This window comes from Peromyscus eremicus, unplaced genomic scaffold (genome assembly GCF_949786415.1).
Source record: "Peromyscus eremicus unplaced genomic scaffold, PerEre_H2_v1 PerEre#2#unplaced_220, whole genome shotgun sequence".
NCBI classification, from domain to species: domain Eukaryota; kingdom Metazoa; phylum Chordata; class Mammalia; order Rodentia; family Cricetidae; genus Peromyscus; species Peromyscus eremicus.
In genome coordinates this window covers 111,190-130,545 of record NW_026734456.1, presented here as the reverse complement: position 1 = coordinate 130,545, position 19,356 = coordinate 111,190, and the positions used below count along the sequence as shown (strand labels likewise).

Sequence of the window (19,356 nt, the reverse complement as noted above, 5' to 3'; positions counted from 1 at the left end):
ATTTGAAGTTATACTCAAGAGTTCCCTTGACACATTCTGTTTTGTACATTTTGCTCACAGTTTCCCATATAAAAGCTGTTAGAGAAATTGCTCAATTATCACTTATCTTTAAACATATCGAGTCCAAGGGATACCGTAAATGGGAGTACAAGGTCAATTCTTGCAGATCAGAGAGGACACACAACTTGGCTGGGGTTGAGAATCCCAGTGTAGACAATGTCTCAGCTTTAGAAGCAGTGAGATGAGAGAGCACTGAGCGATGCCAAAGCACACTAGACTGGGAAAGTCTCTCAGGGTCTTGGAGCTCCTCATTTAACCAAGGAGAAATATAAATATGCAGAGTTTCTAGGAGCTATCTGACTTTGTAAAGCCAGTCAGTAACAAGGATTCCCTATACTTGATGCCCTGCTAATATTGAAATCCAGTGCTTAACTTTTATACCACGTTAATTCCTCACTGACAATGGACACGAGAAAAAGGAAGAGTTATTAAGCAAAACGTCTTTTCCTGTTAAGCACTGAGCTTCCTAGTAAGCATGGTGTCCGAACACTTGCATTCAGTAATTGCTTAACATTTTCAAGAGAACATCCCACACATAAGAAATTGTGGCAGTTTGACTGACAGGGTTATTACATCACTGAGACATCCTTAACTAGAATTAGATTTAAGTAGAGTATATGGCAATTATGATGTGTCAGTGGCTAATGAGGCATTCTATTCTACAGAAGAATCAATTCCAAAAGTCTTCAGTAACATCAATGAGCTGAGTGATCAACACAAACTTGTTCTATGGTGGGAAATGTTACTCCAATATACTAGTTCACTGTATCTGTAGATCTGTCACTGACGTTCAAAATTGGCTAGGGCACATGGGCCAGTATTTGGAGCAACTGCTAAATCAGTCTTTTCTTATCTGTAAGCCACAATATTAAATTTATGGTTAATAAAATGCTTCACAAATATTGAATGTAGTCAATATAGCTTGAAGAAAGCTCATGGTAGAGACAGCATTACGATTGTGATTGGTTTATCAACACTAATGTCACTGGAAGGTCATTGTCCCAGCACTGGAAAGCTCATGGATTTATCAGACATTGCAACTGTCCATTTTCTGTGACTGCTTATCGCTTTTCCAATTTTTTGTTTTGACTTATATGCCTAAAATCCACAAAAATTCTTCTCATTGAAGACACCAGTGTTCCCAAGTTTTCAGATCCAAACGGAATACCCCATTCAATTTCTGTGTAACATTCTTTGTCCTTGAAATTCCTTTCCTCCCTGGCTTTTATAAAGCTGGTTTTCTTCATTATTTTTTTACTTCACTAACAGTCATTCCTCCAAGGAGGAATTTTTCATCTTTCACTATTTCTTTACTGGTGCTCACTGTCACAGTTACGTTCTCTGGTTCACTGTGACTTTGACGTTATGAACTAGAATATTTCTAAGGATTTTTCATGTGGTCTGACTCTTCTTGCTCCCACTTCTTCTCTCTTTCTTTCCTTTTACATTTTTGGGGCTAATATTCCCAAACCAATTATTTTCACCCATTATCCTATGTTCAGTAGGCACGTCTTTATCTCCCAGACTGCCACTGATGTAGTCTCCCAACAAACCTAGAACCATCTTGTATTCCTCCTAATTCTTCATTTTATGTCCAGGGGATCAAATGGACATACAGTTCTCTCAATGAGTCAGTAAAGTAATTTTGTATGTATCCTTTGCCCTCCACAACACCATCACCACTTATTTTTTTTAATGTTCACCACCTAGATTCTAGATGGTGAATATTTAATTTGCACATTATATATTTATTTTTAATCTTTTCTTTATAAATTGGAAAAAATTACTGTCAGAATAATGATTGTTCTTTAAGGCAAAATTAGTGCAAAAGTCAAACTCAAATTCTATTGTGATAATTAATTCTCTATGTGACCTGAAATGGCCACATGCTATTGACTCACTTTCCTCCTCCACAAATAAAATATAGTATCTACAAAATCAAATTAGTGTCTATCATAACTATTGATAAATACATTATTTAATTTCTAAAATCAGAATGAAATTAGAACTCACACAATGCATTTCATCAATAAGTAAAGGAAGTTGGATGTGATGGCTCACATCTGGAATCCCATGATCCTGGGGGCTGAGGCAGAATGATAGAGGATCACAACACAGGCAAGAACAGCCTGAGTTGCAATGAGACCTTGTCTCAAGACTAAACAAATTAATAAAGAAAATAATAAAGAAAGAGTAAACTATGCTTTCCAAAGGTTATAGAGTGATTTAATGTGAAGATAGAAGTACATAAAAACCTCCTGACTCTTAGTGCACACTTGGTTCATGATACATAAGTGATGTTGTGCATATTGTATCACATGATTAAAGCTGTTTTGAAAACATTCTCAATAAAACATGAGATATTGATTATGGAACGATATCCATATATTAAACTCATTTGAATTAATCACATTAAGTTGCCAACTTCCTTTTAGACCATTAACTCTGGTCTTGTTATGTGTAGTGGTTGCTTATGCTCTGCAGAAAGTTAACTGCAGCTTTTGCCCAGCTGTATTGGTAGAAGCAGATACTAGATAAGTGTTTCAGAGTAATGAATGGAAAATGCCTGAGGCTTTCAGAGAGAAGATAGAAGGACATGGGGCTCAGCCACTGATTGTACTGGGTTAGGCATCAGGTCATTTGACAACAGAAAGCATTCAGAATTTACGTATTTTATCTATTGAGGATAATCTCCATGTAGAAATAAATCTTCTTTGCCTTTACAGACAGGTAAGCAGAACACACTGCAGAGAAATATCAGTGTAGCATTCTGCCTGGGCATTTGTTGAATGTACTTCATAAAGTGCTTATGTTTCTTGATATTGAAATGGCCTTCCTCCCAGCACATGTAAACTTTCTATTACACAACTTCTAGTCAAAATGACCAGAATCCACTCCTTTCTCCAGTAGAATTGTGGTCGTAAATATAGCTTTAGACTAGACTTCACCAATTTAAAAATGGGAAGTTTGATAACGTCAAATTTTATCTTCCTTCTCACCATTGCCCCATCACCATCACCATCATCATCACATTCATGATTGCTGTCACCGTAACTCCGGTTCACACTTGGTATGCAGCTTATGAATACCTTAGCATGCAGATAAATAACTTTTTTATTTTATTTTTCCTTCACTTTTTTTGTGATGCTGGAGATCAAATCCAGGGCCTTGAACACTAGGCAAGTGCTCTAACACTGATCTACAACTCAAAATCTTACTATCTCTAGTTCCTGATGGCCAGGGTTATAAATGTCATTACCTCTGGCTCAGAGATGGGAACTTTTAAACTATTCAATATGCATATCTCCATTTCATAAGCTTAGGAAAAATTCTAAATTATGTCAAATATGTTTCATTTGGGCTCATAATAAATGAGGGAACAGGATTTCAAAACATTTCAATTTCTTAACTGTATTTACTTAATTTCCTCTTAAGTGCTTCTTATTATTTTTATTGGAAAGAAGGATAACTTTGAAAAGGAATTTATTTAAAAAACTTAATTATGCATGCAAAAATGTGTAGTAATACAAAACTGAAAACTTAGAATATTAAAAAATTAAAACAGAAAAACTATGATTAAATAAAATATGCCACATTAATTTCATTAAAACTTAACATTTTTGAACATTGTGATAATTTCTTAGTAACATGAATACATACTTACCCTAAATAATAAATGAAAAGTACTAAATACTTATGTTTATGCATATAGTCATTTGGATTGTGATATATATTTAATAGCAATCAAATAGGAATATGGATTATGACTTATAGAAAACATGATGCTACTAAGCTTCTCTTTCATTCTTTGATATATTTGAAAAGTAATCTTTAGGTTATTACAGGTTATAAATGTATTCAAAAGGCTTTCCAAAGAAAAGTGAAATAGACAAGGATGTCTTTTCCTTGGTAGCACCAATTGTTTCATGCTCTTCAAGAAGTTAAAAAAAAATTGATCTTAGTCTTGTTTACTCTAAGTTTACCTGTTGTCTTATTAGAGTTTCTTTGCGTTAATTGTTCTTAGATAAGATATTTTAAATCTTCACTTGTTCTAAAAGATGCTGGTATCAAGGAGACATCATAGACTTTCTAGTTTCTCTACGATGTCCATGTTTACATCATCAATAACACTTATTTCTGAGGATGGTGTCATTCACTATTCTATAATTGGGTGACTACTGGTAGGTTGATCATGCTCCAGGGGATAGTCCCACATCAAGGACTATATGAGCAACACAAATTGAGGTCAATGGGTTATTTTTAAAAAAGAAGTTGGGAAAATAAGAAGGTGAGGGTGGATCAGGAAGGCAGTAGAGGAAAGAGTTGGCAGTGAATGTGGTCAAAATACATTGTATGAAATTATCAAAATGTTAATAAAATATTAAAAATAAAAAAATAGTTAATTTTGTTGAAGGTCTGTTATATATAATGAAGAAAACCTTTGGCTGATTTCAAGTTACATTTTAGTTTTGCAGTTTTATTAAATTGTAAGAATGTATTTTTTTGAGAATATCTCAATTCAGTGCTCTTCAAATTTTTGAACGTATAGGCCAATTTTTCAATTAAAGTTGACTAATTTCATATTTATTTTTTTCTTTTATGGAAAATAGATGTTTATCATACAATCTATTCTAATTACAGTTTCTTCCCCCACCACCAGATCCTCTCAGTTCCCCCCACCTCTCCTTCCACTTGGATCCATACCCCTTCTGTCTCCTCTTTGGGAACAAACATGCATCTAATAATAATAAGGAAATAAAATAAGATAAAACAAAACAAGCAAATCAGAACAGGACAAAACAAACAAACAAACAAACAAAAAGAGGCCAAAGAAAAAGCAAAAGAATTACATATAGATATAGGGTCACACAAGTTCAGAACACATAGGAATCCCATAACAACACAAAAATGGAGGCCAAAATATATACACAAAGGAACTAAAAGGTTAAAAAAAAAAGCCCTTACACAACACTATGAAACTAAGAAACCCCAAAGATGGCACTGAATTTATTTTGTGTTGATCGTCTACTGCTGGACATGGAGCCTACCCTTGTTTCCCCAGGGAGATTCTATTGAGGAAAACTATTTTTTTCATTTTTAAGTAATTGTCAACTGGAGATAACTTCTGGGTTAGGGGTGGCGGCATGTGTCCTCTTCTCTCAGCTCTAGGATCCTATCTGGTGTCGACCTGTGCAGGCCTTGTGCACGCTGCCACAGTCTGTCTGAGTTCACATGCTCCTCAGCCATTCTGTGTTTAGAAGGTCTGTCTCTATCCTCTCTGACTCTTGTATTCTTTCCAACTCCTCTTCTGCATAGTTCCCCGAGCCCTAAGGGAAGGATTTGATGGAGATACGCTATTTAGGATTGACTGTTCCAAGGTCTCTCACTCTCTATACATTGTCTGTCTGTGGGTCTTTATATTTGTTCCCAACTCCTGCAGGAAGAAGCTTCTCTAAAGATGGCTGAGCAAGTTACTAATCTGTAAGCACATCAGAATGTCATTAGGAATCATTTTGTTGCTATGTTCCTTTAGCAGAGCAGTAGTATTTGGTTTATCCCTAGGTTTGGCTTGTCTAATTTCAGGTTCTTGGCCACCCAGGAAGGGTCAAGCACAGGTTCCATATCACAGAGTGGGCCTTAATTCAAACCAGGTAGTGGTTGGTTTCTCCCACAAGCTTTGTACCACTATTTTGCCATCATATATTGCAGGCAGGACATTATTGTTGATCCAAGGGTTTGTATATAGGTTGATGCTTACCTTTCTCCTTTGATAGCATAGACATATCTTCCAGTACTGTGAAATTCGTCAATAGAGATGAAGGCTCTAGGCTGGGACAGTGGTTCTCAACACCTTTGGGGGATGAATGACCCTTTCTCAGGAGTCACCTAAGACCATCAGAAAACACAGGTGTTTTTATAGCAATTCACAGCAGCACTAAAATTACAGTTATGAAGTAGCAATGAACATAATTTTGTGATTGGGGGGTGTCACCACAACATGAGGAACTGTATTAAAGTGTCAGCATTAGGAAGGTTGAGAATCATTGCTCTAGATAAACACCAGCTCAACTTCTCCATGTTCAGTAAGTTGTTGAGGTTTGTTTTCAGCAACAGAGCCTTAACATCAATTTGTGGAGAGCAACCAATAGCTTTGGAAACGACCTCATTTGTTTGAGAATCCCCCTGGGATCTCTTTGGCCAAAAACCTGATCATATGTAACCCATTCCCAGCAGTGGAAGCTTCATTAGGTGAAAAGAAATGTGCAATTGAGGCTCTGCCTCCCCTATTATTTGGAGATTGCATTTAGGTCATCTCTATATATGTATATATTGAAGAAAATTTCTACTGTATTGGGTTTCAATATGACTCCCTCAAATGGCCCTTAATTTTATCTGTCCCTCCCCAAATTCCCCATTGCTTCCTTCTTTACTCTCCCTCCCTATTTGATTCTTTTTGTTCCATCCCCCTGCATCCATAACTATTCTATGTCCCCTTCCAAGGAAGGTACATCACTTCCTCAAGTCTCTTAATCTCTAACATCTGTGGTAGCTAACTTATTAATTACTTAATACCTAACATCCACATATAAGTGAGTACATGCCATATTTGTCTTTTTGGATCTGGGTTCCTGCAATCAAAATGAATTTTTCCAACTCTATTTACCTGCAAATTCATGATTTTTTAATGATGAGCAATATTTCATTGCAGAAATGTACCACATTTCCTTTATCTATTGATGGGCATCTAAATTGTTTCCAGTTCTGGCTATTATGAATATAGCAGCAACGAATAAAGTTTAACAAGTGTCCCTGTAGTAGGATGAAGTAACCTTTGGGTATATGTCCAAGAATGATTCTTGAGATGGATCTGTTCTCAGCTTCCTGAGGACCCACCACACAGATTTCCATAGTGGCTATACAATTTGGCATTCCCACTAGCTGCTGATGAGTGTTCCCTTTAATCCACATCCTCTCCAGCATAAGCTGTCATTTGTTTTACTGACTTGTGCCATTCTGACTAATATAAGATGAAAACTCAAAGTAGTTTTGATTTGCGTTTCCCTGATAGATAACATTGTAGACTATTTAAAAAAATTTTCAGCCATTTGTGTTTTCTCTTTTGAGAGCTCTCTGGACAGATCTACTCTATTTTAAATTTGTTTATTTGTGTTGGGGGTTTTTAGTTCTTTATATGTTTAGTTTATTAGCCTTCCATCAGATGTGTAGATTATAAAAAATCTTTTCCCATTCTGTAGTCTGTTGCTTTATCTGAGTTACGGTTTCCTTTGAATGCACTGGCTAGTTTTTTCTGTCAACTTGACACAAGCTACAGTCATCAGAGAGGAAGGAAACTTAGTTGAGAAAATCCCTCCCTGAGATCCAGCTCTAAGGCATTTTCTCAATTAGTAATCAATGGGGTAGGGCCCAGCCTATGGTGGGTGGTGCCATCCCTGGGTGGGTGGTCCTGTGTTCTATAAGAAGGTGGGCTGAGCAAGCCATGGGAAACAAGCCAGTAAACAGCATGCCTTCATGACCACTTCATCAGCTCTTGCCTCCAGGACCCTGCCATGTTTGAGTCCCTATCCTGATTCCTTCAGTGATGAACAGCAATGCTAAAGCGTAAGCTGTATAAATCCTTTCCTCCCCAACTTGTTTATTGGTCAGGGTGTTTCATCACATCAATATAAACCCTAAGACATTGATGTTGAGAAGCTTTTCCGTTTCATGAGCTACTGTTAATTAATTGTTGATCTTAGTGTCTATGTTAGCAGTGTTCTGTTTAGAAAGTCTTTACCTGTGCCAGTAAATTTAAAGACCATTCCCCCACTTTATCTTCTATCAGATTCAGTGTATCTGGCCTTAGGTTGAAATCTTTGAACCATTTGGAGTTGAATTTTGTACAGGGTGATAGATATGGATCTATTTGTATCCTTCTACATGCATCTGTCTAGTTTGACCAGCACCTTTTCCCAAAGATGATATCTTTCTTCAAGAGTGTAATTCTGCCTTCTTTATCCAAAATCAGGTATCCTTAGGTGTATGCATTTTTTTTTAATTTCAATTAGATCTCATTGTTCTATGTGTCTATTTCTTGTGCCAACCTCATGCTGTTTTTATTACTATAGCCCTAAAATAAAATTTGAAATCAGGGATGGTGATACCTCCAGCAGTTCTTTTACTGTTCAGCATTGTTTTGGCTTTTTTTTTTTTTTTTTTTGTCTTCCATAAGAAACTGAAAATTTCCTTTTGAGATTGTTGAAGAATTATACTGGAATTTTGATAAGGATTGCATTAAATCTATAGATTTTTTTGAGTAATGGCCATTTTTACTCTATTAATCTTACCAATCCATGAGCATAGGATATACTTCCATCTTCTAATATCTGCTTAAATTTCTGTCTTTAATTTCTTTAAGTTTTTTTTTCATACAAGTCTTTCACTTATTTGCTTAGAGTTACCCCAAGATATTTTGTTATTTGAGACTATTGTGAAAGTGATTGTCTCCATGATTTCTTTCTCAGACCATTTGTCATTTGTATATAGGAGGGCTACTGACCTTTTTTTAGTTAATTTGGTATCCAGCCACTTTACTTAAAGTGTTTTTCAACTGTAAGAGTTCCCTGGTAGAATTTTTAGGGTTACTTATGTACACTATCATATCATCTGCAAATAAAGATACTTTGACTTCTTCCCTTCCTATTTGAATGCCCTTGATCTCTATCTCTTGTCTTATCACTCTAGCCAAAGACTGTATTGAATAGGCATGGAGCTAGTGGAAAACCTTATTTTGTTCATTGTTTTAGTGCGAATTCTTTGAGTTTCTGTCATTTAAGTTGGTGTTGGCAATGAACTCACTTTAAATATCCTTTATTGTGTTGAGTTATATTGCCTGTACCCCAATCTCTCCAGGACTTATCATGAAGGGGAATTGCATTTTGTCAAAGGGCTTTTCTGTATCTAATGAGATGATCATGTGGTTTATGTCATTCAGTCTGTATATTAAATTACATGTATCTATTAGATATGCTGAATCTTTTCTGCATCTCTGGGATGAAGCCTACTTGATCATGGCAAATGATCTTGTTCATGTGTTGGCTTCAGTTTGCAAGTATTTTATTGAGAATTATAGCATCTATGTTCATAAGGGAAAATGGTCTGTAATTCCTTTATTTAGGTCTTTCTGTGATCTGGGTGTCAGGGTTGCTGTAGCCTTGTAAAAAGGGTGGGGCAATGTTCCTTCTGTTTCTTTTTTTGTGTAATAATTTGAGGAGTATTTGAAATTGATTCTTTTTTGACTGTCCAGTAGAATTCTGTGTTAATACTATCTGGCCTTGGTTTTTGTTTGTTTGTTTGTTTGTTTATACTACTTTTAATTATTGTCCATATTCCACTAGGAGATATGAGTCTATTTAAGTTGCTTGTTTGAACTTTATTTAACTTTGGTTGGTGGTATGTATTGAGAAAATTGTTCATATTTTAGATTTTCCAATTTGGTAGGATATAAGTTATTAAAGTACATCCTTATGATTCTCTGGATTTCCTTGGTATCCATTTTCATTTCTGACTCTGTTAAGCTTTGTTAATTTCTGTTTTCTCTCTCTGCATTTTCATTAATTTGGAGGAGGATTTGCCAATCTTATTTATTTTCTCAAAGAATCAACTCTTTGTTTCATTGATTCTTTGCATTTTTGTTTGCTTGTTTCAATTATATTGATTTCAGTTCTAAGTTTGATTCTTTATTGCTGCCTCCTCCTTTGGGTATGATTTCTTCTTTTGTTCTGGACTTTCCAGGTATTCCATTAAGTTGCTAATATGAGATCTTTCCATTTTGTTTTTAATGTAGGCACTTAGTGCTAGGAACTTGCCTCTTAGTATCACCTACATTATAGCTCTTAAGTTTGCATATATTGTGTTTTTATTTTCAATAAATCCTGAAAAGTTTTTTTATTTCTTTAGTAATATCTGTCTTTACCCATTTTTAATTCAGTAGTGAATTGTTCAGTTTTCATGTGTTGGTAAACTTTCTGTTGTTCCTGTTGTTGATGATGTCCACCTTTACTCTGTGGTTTCTGTTGCTGATGTCCATTGTTACCCTGTGGTGGTCAGATAGAATGCATGATTTTATTTCAATTTCCTTGTATTTATTGAGACTTTCTTTATATCCAAATATATGGTCAATCTTGGAGAAAGTTCCACGAGGTGCCAAAAAGGTTTATTTGTTTGTGTTTGGGTGAAATTTTTTGTAAATATCTGTTAGGTCTTTTTGGTTTATGGCATCCGTTAGCTCCAGCATTTCACTGTTTAGATTTTGTCTTGATGACCTGTCTGCTGGTGAGAGCAGGGTATTGAAATCATCCATTATCATGGTGTGAGGGTCAATATGTGATTTAAGCTGTAGTAGTGTTTGTTTTATGAACTTGGATGCCTTGTACTTGGTGCATTGATGTTAAGAATTCCAATTTTTGTTGGTTTTTCCTATGATAAGTATGAAATGTCCTTCCTTATCTGTTCTGACTAGTTTTAATCTGAAGTCTAATTTGCCAGATATTAAAATGGCTATACTAGCTTGTTTCTTGGGTCTATTTTCTTGGAATACCTTTGTGGTGGTTTGAAAGAAAATGACCCCATAAGAGAATGGCACTATTAGAAGGTGTGACTTTGTTGGAGGAGGTGTGGTCTTGTTGGAGTAGTAGTCTTTTTGAAAGAAGTGTGTCACTGTGGAGGTGGGTTTTGAGGTCTCATATATGGTCAAACAACACCAAGTTTCTCAGATCACTTCCTGTTGCCTGCATATCAAGACATAGGACTCTCCGCTACTTTTCTATTACCATGTCTGCTTGCACATCACCATGTCGCACCATGATGATAATGGACTAAACCTCTGAAAATGTAAGCCACCCATTAAGTATTTTTTTCCTTTATAAGAGTTGCTGTGGTCATGGTGTCTCTTCACAGCAACAGAAACCCTAACTAAGACAGAAGTTGGTACCAGGGACTGGAGTATTGCCATGATAGGGCTGACCATGCTTTTGTTTGAAGGAATATGGACCTTAGAACTGTGAATTAAAAAAGCAGTTGAGCTGCGGGCATGCCTTTAATCCCAGCACTTGGGAGGCAGAGCTAGGTGGATCTCTGTGAGTTCAAGGCCAGCCTGGTCTACAAAGCAAGTTCCAGGCAAGGCACAAAGCTACACAAAGAAACCCTGTCTTGAAAAACAAAACAAAACAAAACAAAAAAAAGCAGTTAAGCTCCAAAAAGCCAGTTCATGCACTAGGAATAAATCCTGGTCCTACTGACTAGCTTTTTGGAGACCATTCCCTGTGGAGGGATACCTGGTTCAGCCTTGATGCAGGGGGTAGTGGCTTGGTCCTGCCTCAACTTGATATGCCAAACTTTATTGACTTCCTATGGGAAGCCTTACCCTCTCTGAGGAGTGAATGGGGGTGATGGGGGCATGGGAAGAGGAGAGGGAGGGGGAACTCTGGTTAGTATGTAAAATGAAAAAAAATTTTGAATTAAAAAAAAGACAAAAAACAAAAAGAAAAGCAGTTGAACGCTTTAAATACTGCTTAATAGTCCATCCTAGTAAGAATATGGAAGACAGTGATGCAGAGTGTGATCTGAAGCACAGGTTTTGTAGAATGGCAGGTAGGAGACCTTCGTGGGTTGGAGCTGAGGGGTGAGAAAGAGACACAACATGCCATGCAACCACAGCAGGTGGCAGTCACAGAGGGTGGGAGACACAGGGAGATGTAGGGGCACACCATTCAGGCAGCACTCATGTGGGAAGTTTTATTAAGCGGGGAAGAGAAGGGTGGAAGAAAGAGAAAACAGGCAAAGTCTGAGGAGAGAAAAAGAAGGATAAAGAAGACAGGATGTGCCTGTGACCTCCTGGGAAGAGAGAGGAAGGGAGAGAGAGAGAGAGAGAGAGAGAGAGAGAGAGAGAGAGAAAGGGAGGGTTTTGTTTTGTTTTGTTTTGTTTTGTTTTTCTTAAAGGGGATTTTGTTCCTGTGCATAGAGAATAGGCATTCACACAGCACAATTACTACATAATGACATCTGGCTGTAGGACCAGGGATGTCTAAGTATTTGCCTAGGTCAGCAAGTGCATTCTGCTGGATCCCCCAGGGATGGGCCAGGTAATGTCTAAATGTTAACAGTGGGTGCATGGATAAAAAGGTTTCAGAGGAAAAGAATGTTAGTAATGTGGCCTAGAGCCCGGTCTTGTGATATTTTGGTGAAGAATGTGGCTGCCCTTTGCCCTTGTCAAAAAGAGTCTGAGGCTAAAGTGAAAAGTTTTGGATTAATTTTGTTGTCAGAGGAATCTCAGAACAGCCTAGTATAGACTTTGTCTTGTGGTTATTGGTGGTAACTCTGCTGAAGATTTAAAATAGAAAGGAGCAAGCTGAGCAGGGTAAATTATGAAACATAAAATTTGAGGAGAAAAGGAGCACCAGGAACTGGAATGGAGCTAAATCCTGTCTTCAAGGAGATAAACAGATTAAGAAATTGAATAAAGAGAGTGATGACCTCAGGGCAAGATCCCACCCAACCAAGTTTCCAACTTGTGAAAAGGAATTAAAGAAAAGGATAGAGCCAGGTGTGGTGGTACACCACTGTAATCTCAGCACTCCAGAGAGAGATTGGCTGGCAGATCTCTGAGTTTCAGCCCAGCCTGGTCTACAGAACAAGTTCCATAACAGCCAAGCTTAGGCAAGAATATAACCTTAAAACAAACAAACAAACAAAAACTAGTGAAGATGTAATTGAAAGACTTCTGAGTTTAAGGCAAGTCTGGTCTGGAGATCTAGTTTCAGGACAGTTAAGATTAGACAGTGAAGGAAACCACTGAAAATAGAAAGTTAGTGAAGATGTAGTTGAAGAGAGGGGGCCATGTTCTAGGCATAGTAAGTAGCAGAACTTGGTAGTTTCAGCAACACACTTATCTCTCTTGGGCTGGTTCTATTCCCTATCAGCAGCTCTCCTTGGCAGGTAATCCCCAACTCTGGCATCTCCAACATCTTGGGTCTCCAAAGCAATGCAGTCTTCACCTTCACAGCTTTATGCAAAGGTATTTCTTGGCCTCCATAAAGGGATATCCTTGACATATACCTGGCCTGAGCAGCTTTCCTTAGATGCAGAGGGAGATTCCACAACCCCTTTCTTATATCCTTGCCTCTGAAGCCAGAACCATGTGGCTGAACCTGCCAAGTTCTTCTGCTTGCTGAGGATGGAACATGGTCCCTTCATTCAAATACATTTTCAACAGCTTTCTGTTTTTGGTGGTTTCCTTCACTGCCTAAGCTCCTAAGCTTGGCTGACCTGGAACTTGCTCTGTAGACCAGGCAGACCTCAAACTTGAACATCCTCCTGCCTTTGACTCCTGAGTGCTGGGATTAAAGGCATGTACCACCACACTCAACCCTAAGCTTTTTTTAAATTCCTTTTCACAAGTTGGAAACTTAGCTGGGTCATCTTTTGACCTGAATTTACCACTCCATTTATTCCATTTTTTTTTTTTTTTGGTTTTTCGAGACAGGGTTTCTCTGTGCAGCTTTGCGCCTTTTCCTGGAACTCACTTGGTAGCCCAGGCTGGCCTCGAACTCACAGAGATCCACCTGGCTCTGCCTCCCGAGTGCTGGGATTAAAGGCGTGCGCCACCACCGCCCGGCCATTTATTCCATTTTAACATCAAGCTTTTCTTTAAACTTTTTATATCCTTAAACACTGGGCTTACTTACACTTCCCAGTGTGCCTTTTCTTCTCAAACTGTACATTGTGTATTTTCCCTTGCTCAGCCTTCTCCTTTTCATTATAGATCCACATAAGAGTCACTACTAATAACTACATGTTATACTCAATAGTAACCTGTCCTGAAATCTCTGTCAATGCCATTAATCTAAAACTCTTCAGTTTAGCATCAGGTAGATTTTTTTTTCAGACAAGAGGAAAAAGCAGCCACATTCTTCACCAAAATATCACCAAGAAAGGTCTCTAAGCCACATACTAATATTCTTCCCCTCTGAACTTCTTGAGCTGTGCCCTCACAGTTCAAATATCCTTCAGCACTATTGTGTTCTGTGCTCCTATTTGTATGGCCCATTAAGCCCCACTTAAAGCATTCAACTGTTTTCTAAATCCAAAGTCCCAAATCCATATTCTACCAAAAAAGCAGCATACTCCAGCCTGTCACAACCACACCCCACTCCCTGATAGTAACTACGTCTTAGTCAACATTCTATTGTGAAGAGAGACCATGACCATAACAACTTCTATAAAAGAAAGCACTTAATTGAGGCTTGCTTACAGTTTCAGAGATTTAATCCAATATTGTCATGGTGGGGAGCATCGCAGAACGCAGGTAGACATAGTGCAAGAGGATCTGAGAATTCTAAATCTGGATCTGCAGGCAGAAGAAAGGAGAGAGAGAGTCACTAGGCCTGGCTTGGGCTTCTGAAACCCCAAAGCCCAGCCTCAGTGACACACTTCCTCCAACAAGGCCACATCCACTCCAACAAGGCCACATGTCCTAATATTCCTCAAGTAGCACCACCTCTAATCATCAGGCATTCAAATATTTGAGTCTATGGGAACCATTCTTATTCAAACTACCACCTAGGGTGGGGAACCAATTGTGGTAAAGAGGAGGTATAAATAAAGTGGGATGTCATTGTAATAATGATTCAATTTATTATTTCAGATATGACTGTCAGTTTCAAAAAATACATATATCTCTGATATATTTTCCTGACCATATGACTTCATTCAGATACACACAGAACATTAAATATAAGATAAAATTCAATTACGTAATAGCATTTGTAAAGGACTGTGGGCACATCCACTGAGCCTGTGTTAAAAGTTACTTCATGGGAAGCAGGAAATGCAAAAGACTGTAGGGAACAGGAAAACCTTAACTTTATAATATTTATATATGAAAACTGAAAGAAATGAAATAAATGAATATTGGCCAATATTGACATTTTAGTTTGCTGTAATATTTATTATAGTATTTAATCAATATTTCAAATCATAAAATAAAACTAAATGCCTATATATACATAAATAATCAAATATCTACACTTGACATTGTTTTCATTGTTTATATCCTGACAAGGAGAAGTCAAGTATGAATATCAAGGTGAGCAGGACACCAACTCATCTCAGGAAAGCCTGAGGGTTTGGATTCAATGGTTTTTTCAGGTTCTCCCCACCAACACAACTATAGGAAATCCTGCAGGAAGCAGCATATTTATTTTACTAAAAGAAGAGCCTCTGACAAACAATTAATAATAGATTCTTTCTTCAAAGTAAGCAACTCTATTTTTATAATCTTAGTATAATACTTAGTCTGTCTATGTATGCTAAATACAGCTGAGAAAATGGACAGACCTTTTTAAGTGCTCATCATCCATATAGGATCCGTGATGTGAAGGGCTTTAAGTACAACCAGATTTCATTGAAAAGAAAAATGCTCAGCTTGGCTGTCCTTAGAAAATAGAATTGGTTTGTCAGTACTCCAGCTAGGTCTTGAGTGAACAAATTTCAAGAAAACATTCAGAAACAACTCAATTAACATACATGTACAAATAAAACTGAAACAGCAAAGAAGAAACGAAAGAAAGAAAGAAAAACAGAACTCAGCTTAATTCCATAATCGAGCACCTGTGGGAAATGCAGAGGCTTGTTATCAGGTGTAACCACCTCAGGACTTAGAATAATTGGGTGAGTTAGAAAGCTGGAGAGAAGAACCCATGGGGAAGATAGAGAGCTAGCACAGTGATTCTTTCTGCATGACACACAGTATTTCCCATGCTCAAGAGACAGCAGATTTGCCTTGCAAAGGAGCAGGAATAAGGCTTTTAGGGTGCTGGAAAGATTTTAAATCTGAACACAGACCTAAATTACATCTGGATATTTGCCTTATAATAATTTGGCAGATTATAGACTCATGTACTACAGAATATCCTATACAAAATCATGACATATATGCATATAAATCTACATACTTATCTAAATAAATATATAACCACATTTCTCTGTGTATACCAGTATTTTATTTTTAATTTCTCTCTCTCTATGTGGATATTTTGCATATATATATATATATATATATATATATATATACATATACATATACGTGTGTGTGTGTATGTGTGTGTGTGTGTGTGTGTGTGTGTGTGTGTGTGTGCATCACATACCATATGTGTGCCTAGTACCCACAGAGGCCAGAAGAGGGCACCTGATGTCTGGGAACTGAAGTTTATGGTTGTGAGCTCCCATGCTGATGCTGGGGATTGAATGCAGGTTCTCCGCAACAACAGCCACTGAGCCATCTCTCCAGCCCATCTACCAAATTTCAACAGCATGTTTTTGTAACAGATTGTTGGGTTCTAAGGAAGCAAACCAATAGTATCAAATGATAGTGAAGGAGTGAAGTAAGGTGAATTGCCACATGCTGCTGGTAAAACCAATTTGGGAAAATGGGAATCATTTTAACAAAACTGAAATGTATATAAATTTCAATCTAGCAACGAGTTCCAAGATTTCTGTAGTTTTGCAATATCACATTGCGTGGCCACACTTGTGAGTGGGAAAATTAAACTGCCCTGCACGTCATTGGATTTTGATAACCCAGCACTGAGGAGGAGAAGGAAGCAGCAGTCAGTAGAGAATTATGTCTAATATCTGAGACAGCTTCAGCAGCTGTAAGTGCTTTGTAAGATTGTAATGGCTAATTCATTTCTATTCTTTTTCCACTAGAATCTTTAGGAGTCTCTGAGACAAGAATCAGCTCTATTTAACATGCATAGCTTTAAAGTGCCTACAGTATGATAGTATATAATAGGCCCTCACTAACTTATGTGTGCAGGCAGAAAGGCAGAAGGTGGCTTCAGCTTCTGTGGTCTCTGGGGGCGGTGCTTCTGAGGAACTGTAACAACTATGATCAAGACAGAAGAAAGGTGGCCCTCTCTCTCTGGGAAACTGGCCTAGTAGTGGGTTCTTGAGGACTAGTTATGGTGCACAGCCCACAGATAGCGGAGGTCTTTGTAGGTTGTTTGTTTGTTTGTTTTGAGTAGAAGAGAGAAGAAAGGAGAAGTCTTGGTGACTGGATGTAAACATTGAGCTCAGGAGAGAGCTCAAGAGGATGGCCCAGAAATAACTGCAGTTCTTGTACATGTGTGGGAGCTGGATGTTCAGGAAGTACAGTGCGGAGATGATGTTGGACATTTAAGTACAAAATACAATATGAAATATTGTAATGAAATATGTCTGAGTAGGTAAGTTTCTCTAAATATCAGTTGTATTTTCCCCTCAGAAAGTACTGAAATACTTAAGAGATATGTTGGTATTCTTTATCATAATGTACCTAAAATAATTTAAGCTGTTTTTATTAAAGCAAGACATCAGTAATAAACCACTGTTGTTCTATTTTAACATTTTTATTTCCATAGGAATATTTGAAGTAGTGCTGGGCTCTTTATGTTAACTCAACTCAGGTGTCCAGATACCTAAATCTTGATAATTTTTCCAAATCTCTCACCAAATTTTATGTGTCGCCATTGTCTGACAGCTACACATTCCTCTTCTGGTTTTAGAACTGTGTCTCAACCAACTCTCAATTTTTTTTCCTACTCTGACTGTACTTTCATCATATGTTTTGATTTTTCTAATGTACTGTTGACTTTGGCATCAAATGCATTAGGTTTTTTTTCCCCTAAAAATGAAGAGATTAAAGAGTGAAATATTTTTAAGTAATAATAATGCTGCTAATTGTAAGAAGTTGGTCAATATCACTGATAACCAGGAAAATTCAAATCCAAATCCCATTGGCATCACTTTCAGAATGACTATTAAAAAATAAAGGTAATAATTGTTGGTGAGGTTGTGCTGAACAGTATTAGTAGAAATGCAGATGATATGGCCAACCGGCACCTGCAGACAGTACACATCAAATGCAAGGACATTCAACCCTTAAAGTAGAACAGGATCTTGCCTTTTGACTCAGTTAAGCCTAAAGGAAGTTATGTTAAGTGAAAAAATGCAGGCATAGAAAGGAAAAAAAAAACCTCATGCAAAGAATGTATAGTAAATCAAAAATAATGAACTTAGCTGGACGGTGGTGGCACACACCTTTAATCCCAGCACTCCGGAGGCAGAGACAGGCAGATCTTTGTGAATTCAAGGCCAGCCTGGTCTACAGAGCAAGATCCAGGAAAGGGACAAAGCTACACAGAGACACCCTGTCTTGAAAAACCAAAAATAACTGAATAAGTAAATAAATAAAATAAAAATAATGAACTGAAATATAATAAATGTTGAATGAAGCGGAGAGCAGAATACGATTACAAGAAGTGAACTGAGGTGCTTGAGGAAACAGGAAGATGAGGAGTACAAAGTGGCAGTTTCTTAGAAAGAGTAAATCCAGCTATTTGAGTTATTACAAGATACCAAGTATATATGGAGCATTTACTAATTAAAAGCATTTGAGATGGCTTTCCCACATTGAAAGAAAAGTAACTATGTGAGATGGCTGTGCTAGTTTGCTAGTGTGTAGCAATGACTTTACAATGACTATGGATGTTATACTTGAATCTTAATTGTCCCCCAAATGCTCTTGCATAAATTTTGGTACCCACTTGCTGTAACTATGGGGAGCTTACAGAACCTTCAAGAGTTGTTGCCTTGTGGGAGGTTTTACCACATTGAGAGCATTCCTTTGAAGGGGATATTAAGATCCAGGCTCCTCAACCCAATAGCTTTAGTTCCCGAACTCAAGATGAGCAGGTTGCTTTCTTACCTCACACTTCCACCATCATGTGTGCCTCACCACAGACTCCTAACCAGTGTAGACAAGGAACCACAGATTGCTATGTAAAGTTGTGAACCAAAACACAAGTTTCTTCATTAGAAGTTGTTTATTTCTGACATCTTGCCACAGTGACACAAAGATGGCTAACATAATGGATATCAATGCATCATATTCACTATAAATAGATCCACACACTAGTGTTTATGGTGCTGCAGGGTATTCTGTACACACCCCACAGGGTATGATACCTGCTACCAAAGGAGAAAAGTAAATAAACATCAACTCATCTACAAACCCTTTGATCTGAATTATGACTAGCTGCAAGATGCGCTATTGCAATAGATTTAAGGCTCATCTCATAAGATGTAACTCATCCCTGATGCTGCTCAGGTAGCCAAGAACCCAAGACTAGATAGGCTGGGGACGTAGGGGAAAACAAAGCACTACTGTTCTGTTAAAGGTATATAGCATTAAAATAACTC

The 19,356-nt window shown here is 37.5% G+C and overlaps 1 long non-coding RNA gene across 1 annotated transcript in view; it reads right to left on the bottom strand.

Annotated features, from left to right (window-relative positions):
- LOC131901699 (uncharacterized) overlaps positions 1 to 19,356 on the bottom strand; it is a 93,176-nt gene that overhangs the window by 43,733 nt on the left and 30,087 nt on the right. Inside the window, exon 2 of the long non-coding RNA XR_009376842.1 lies at positions 5,819 to 5,946. This is a non-coding gene — a long non-coding RNA (uncharacterized LOC131901699). The remainder of the gene's footprint in view (positions 1 to 5,818; positions 5,947 to 19,356) is intronic.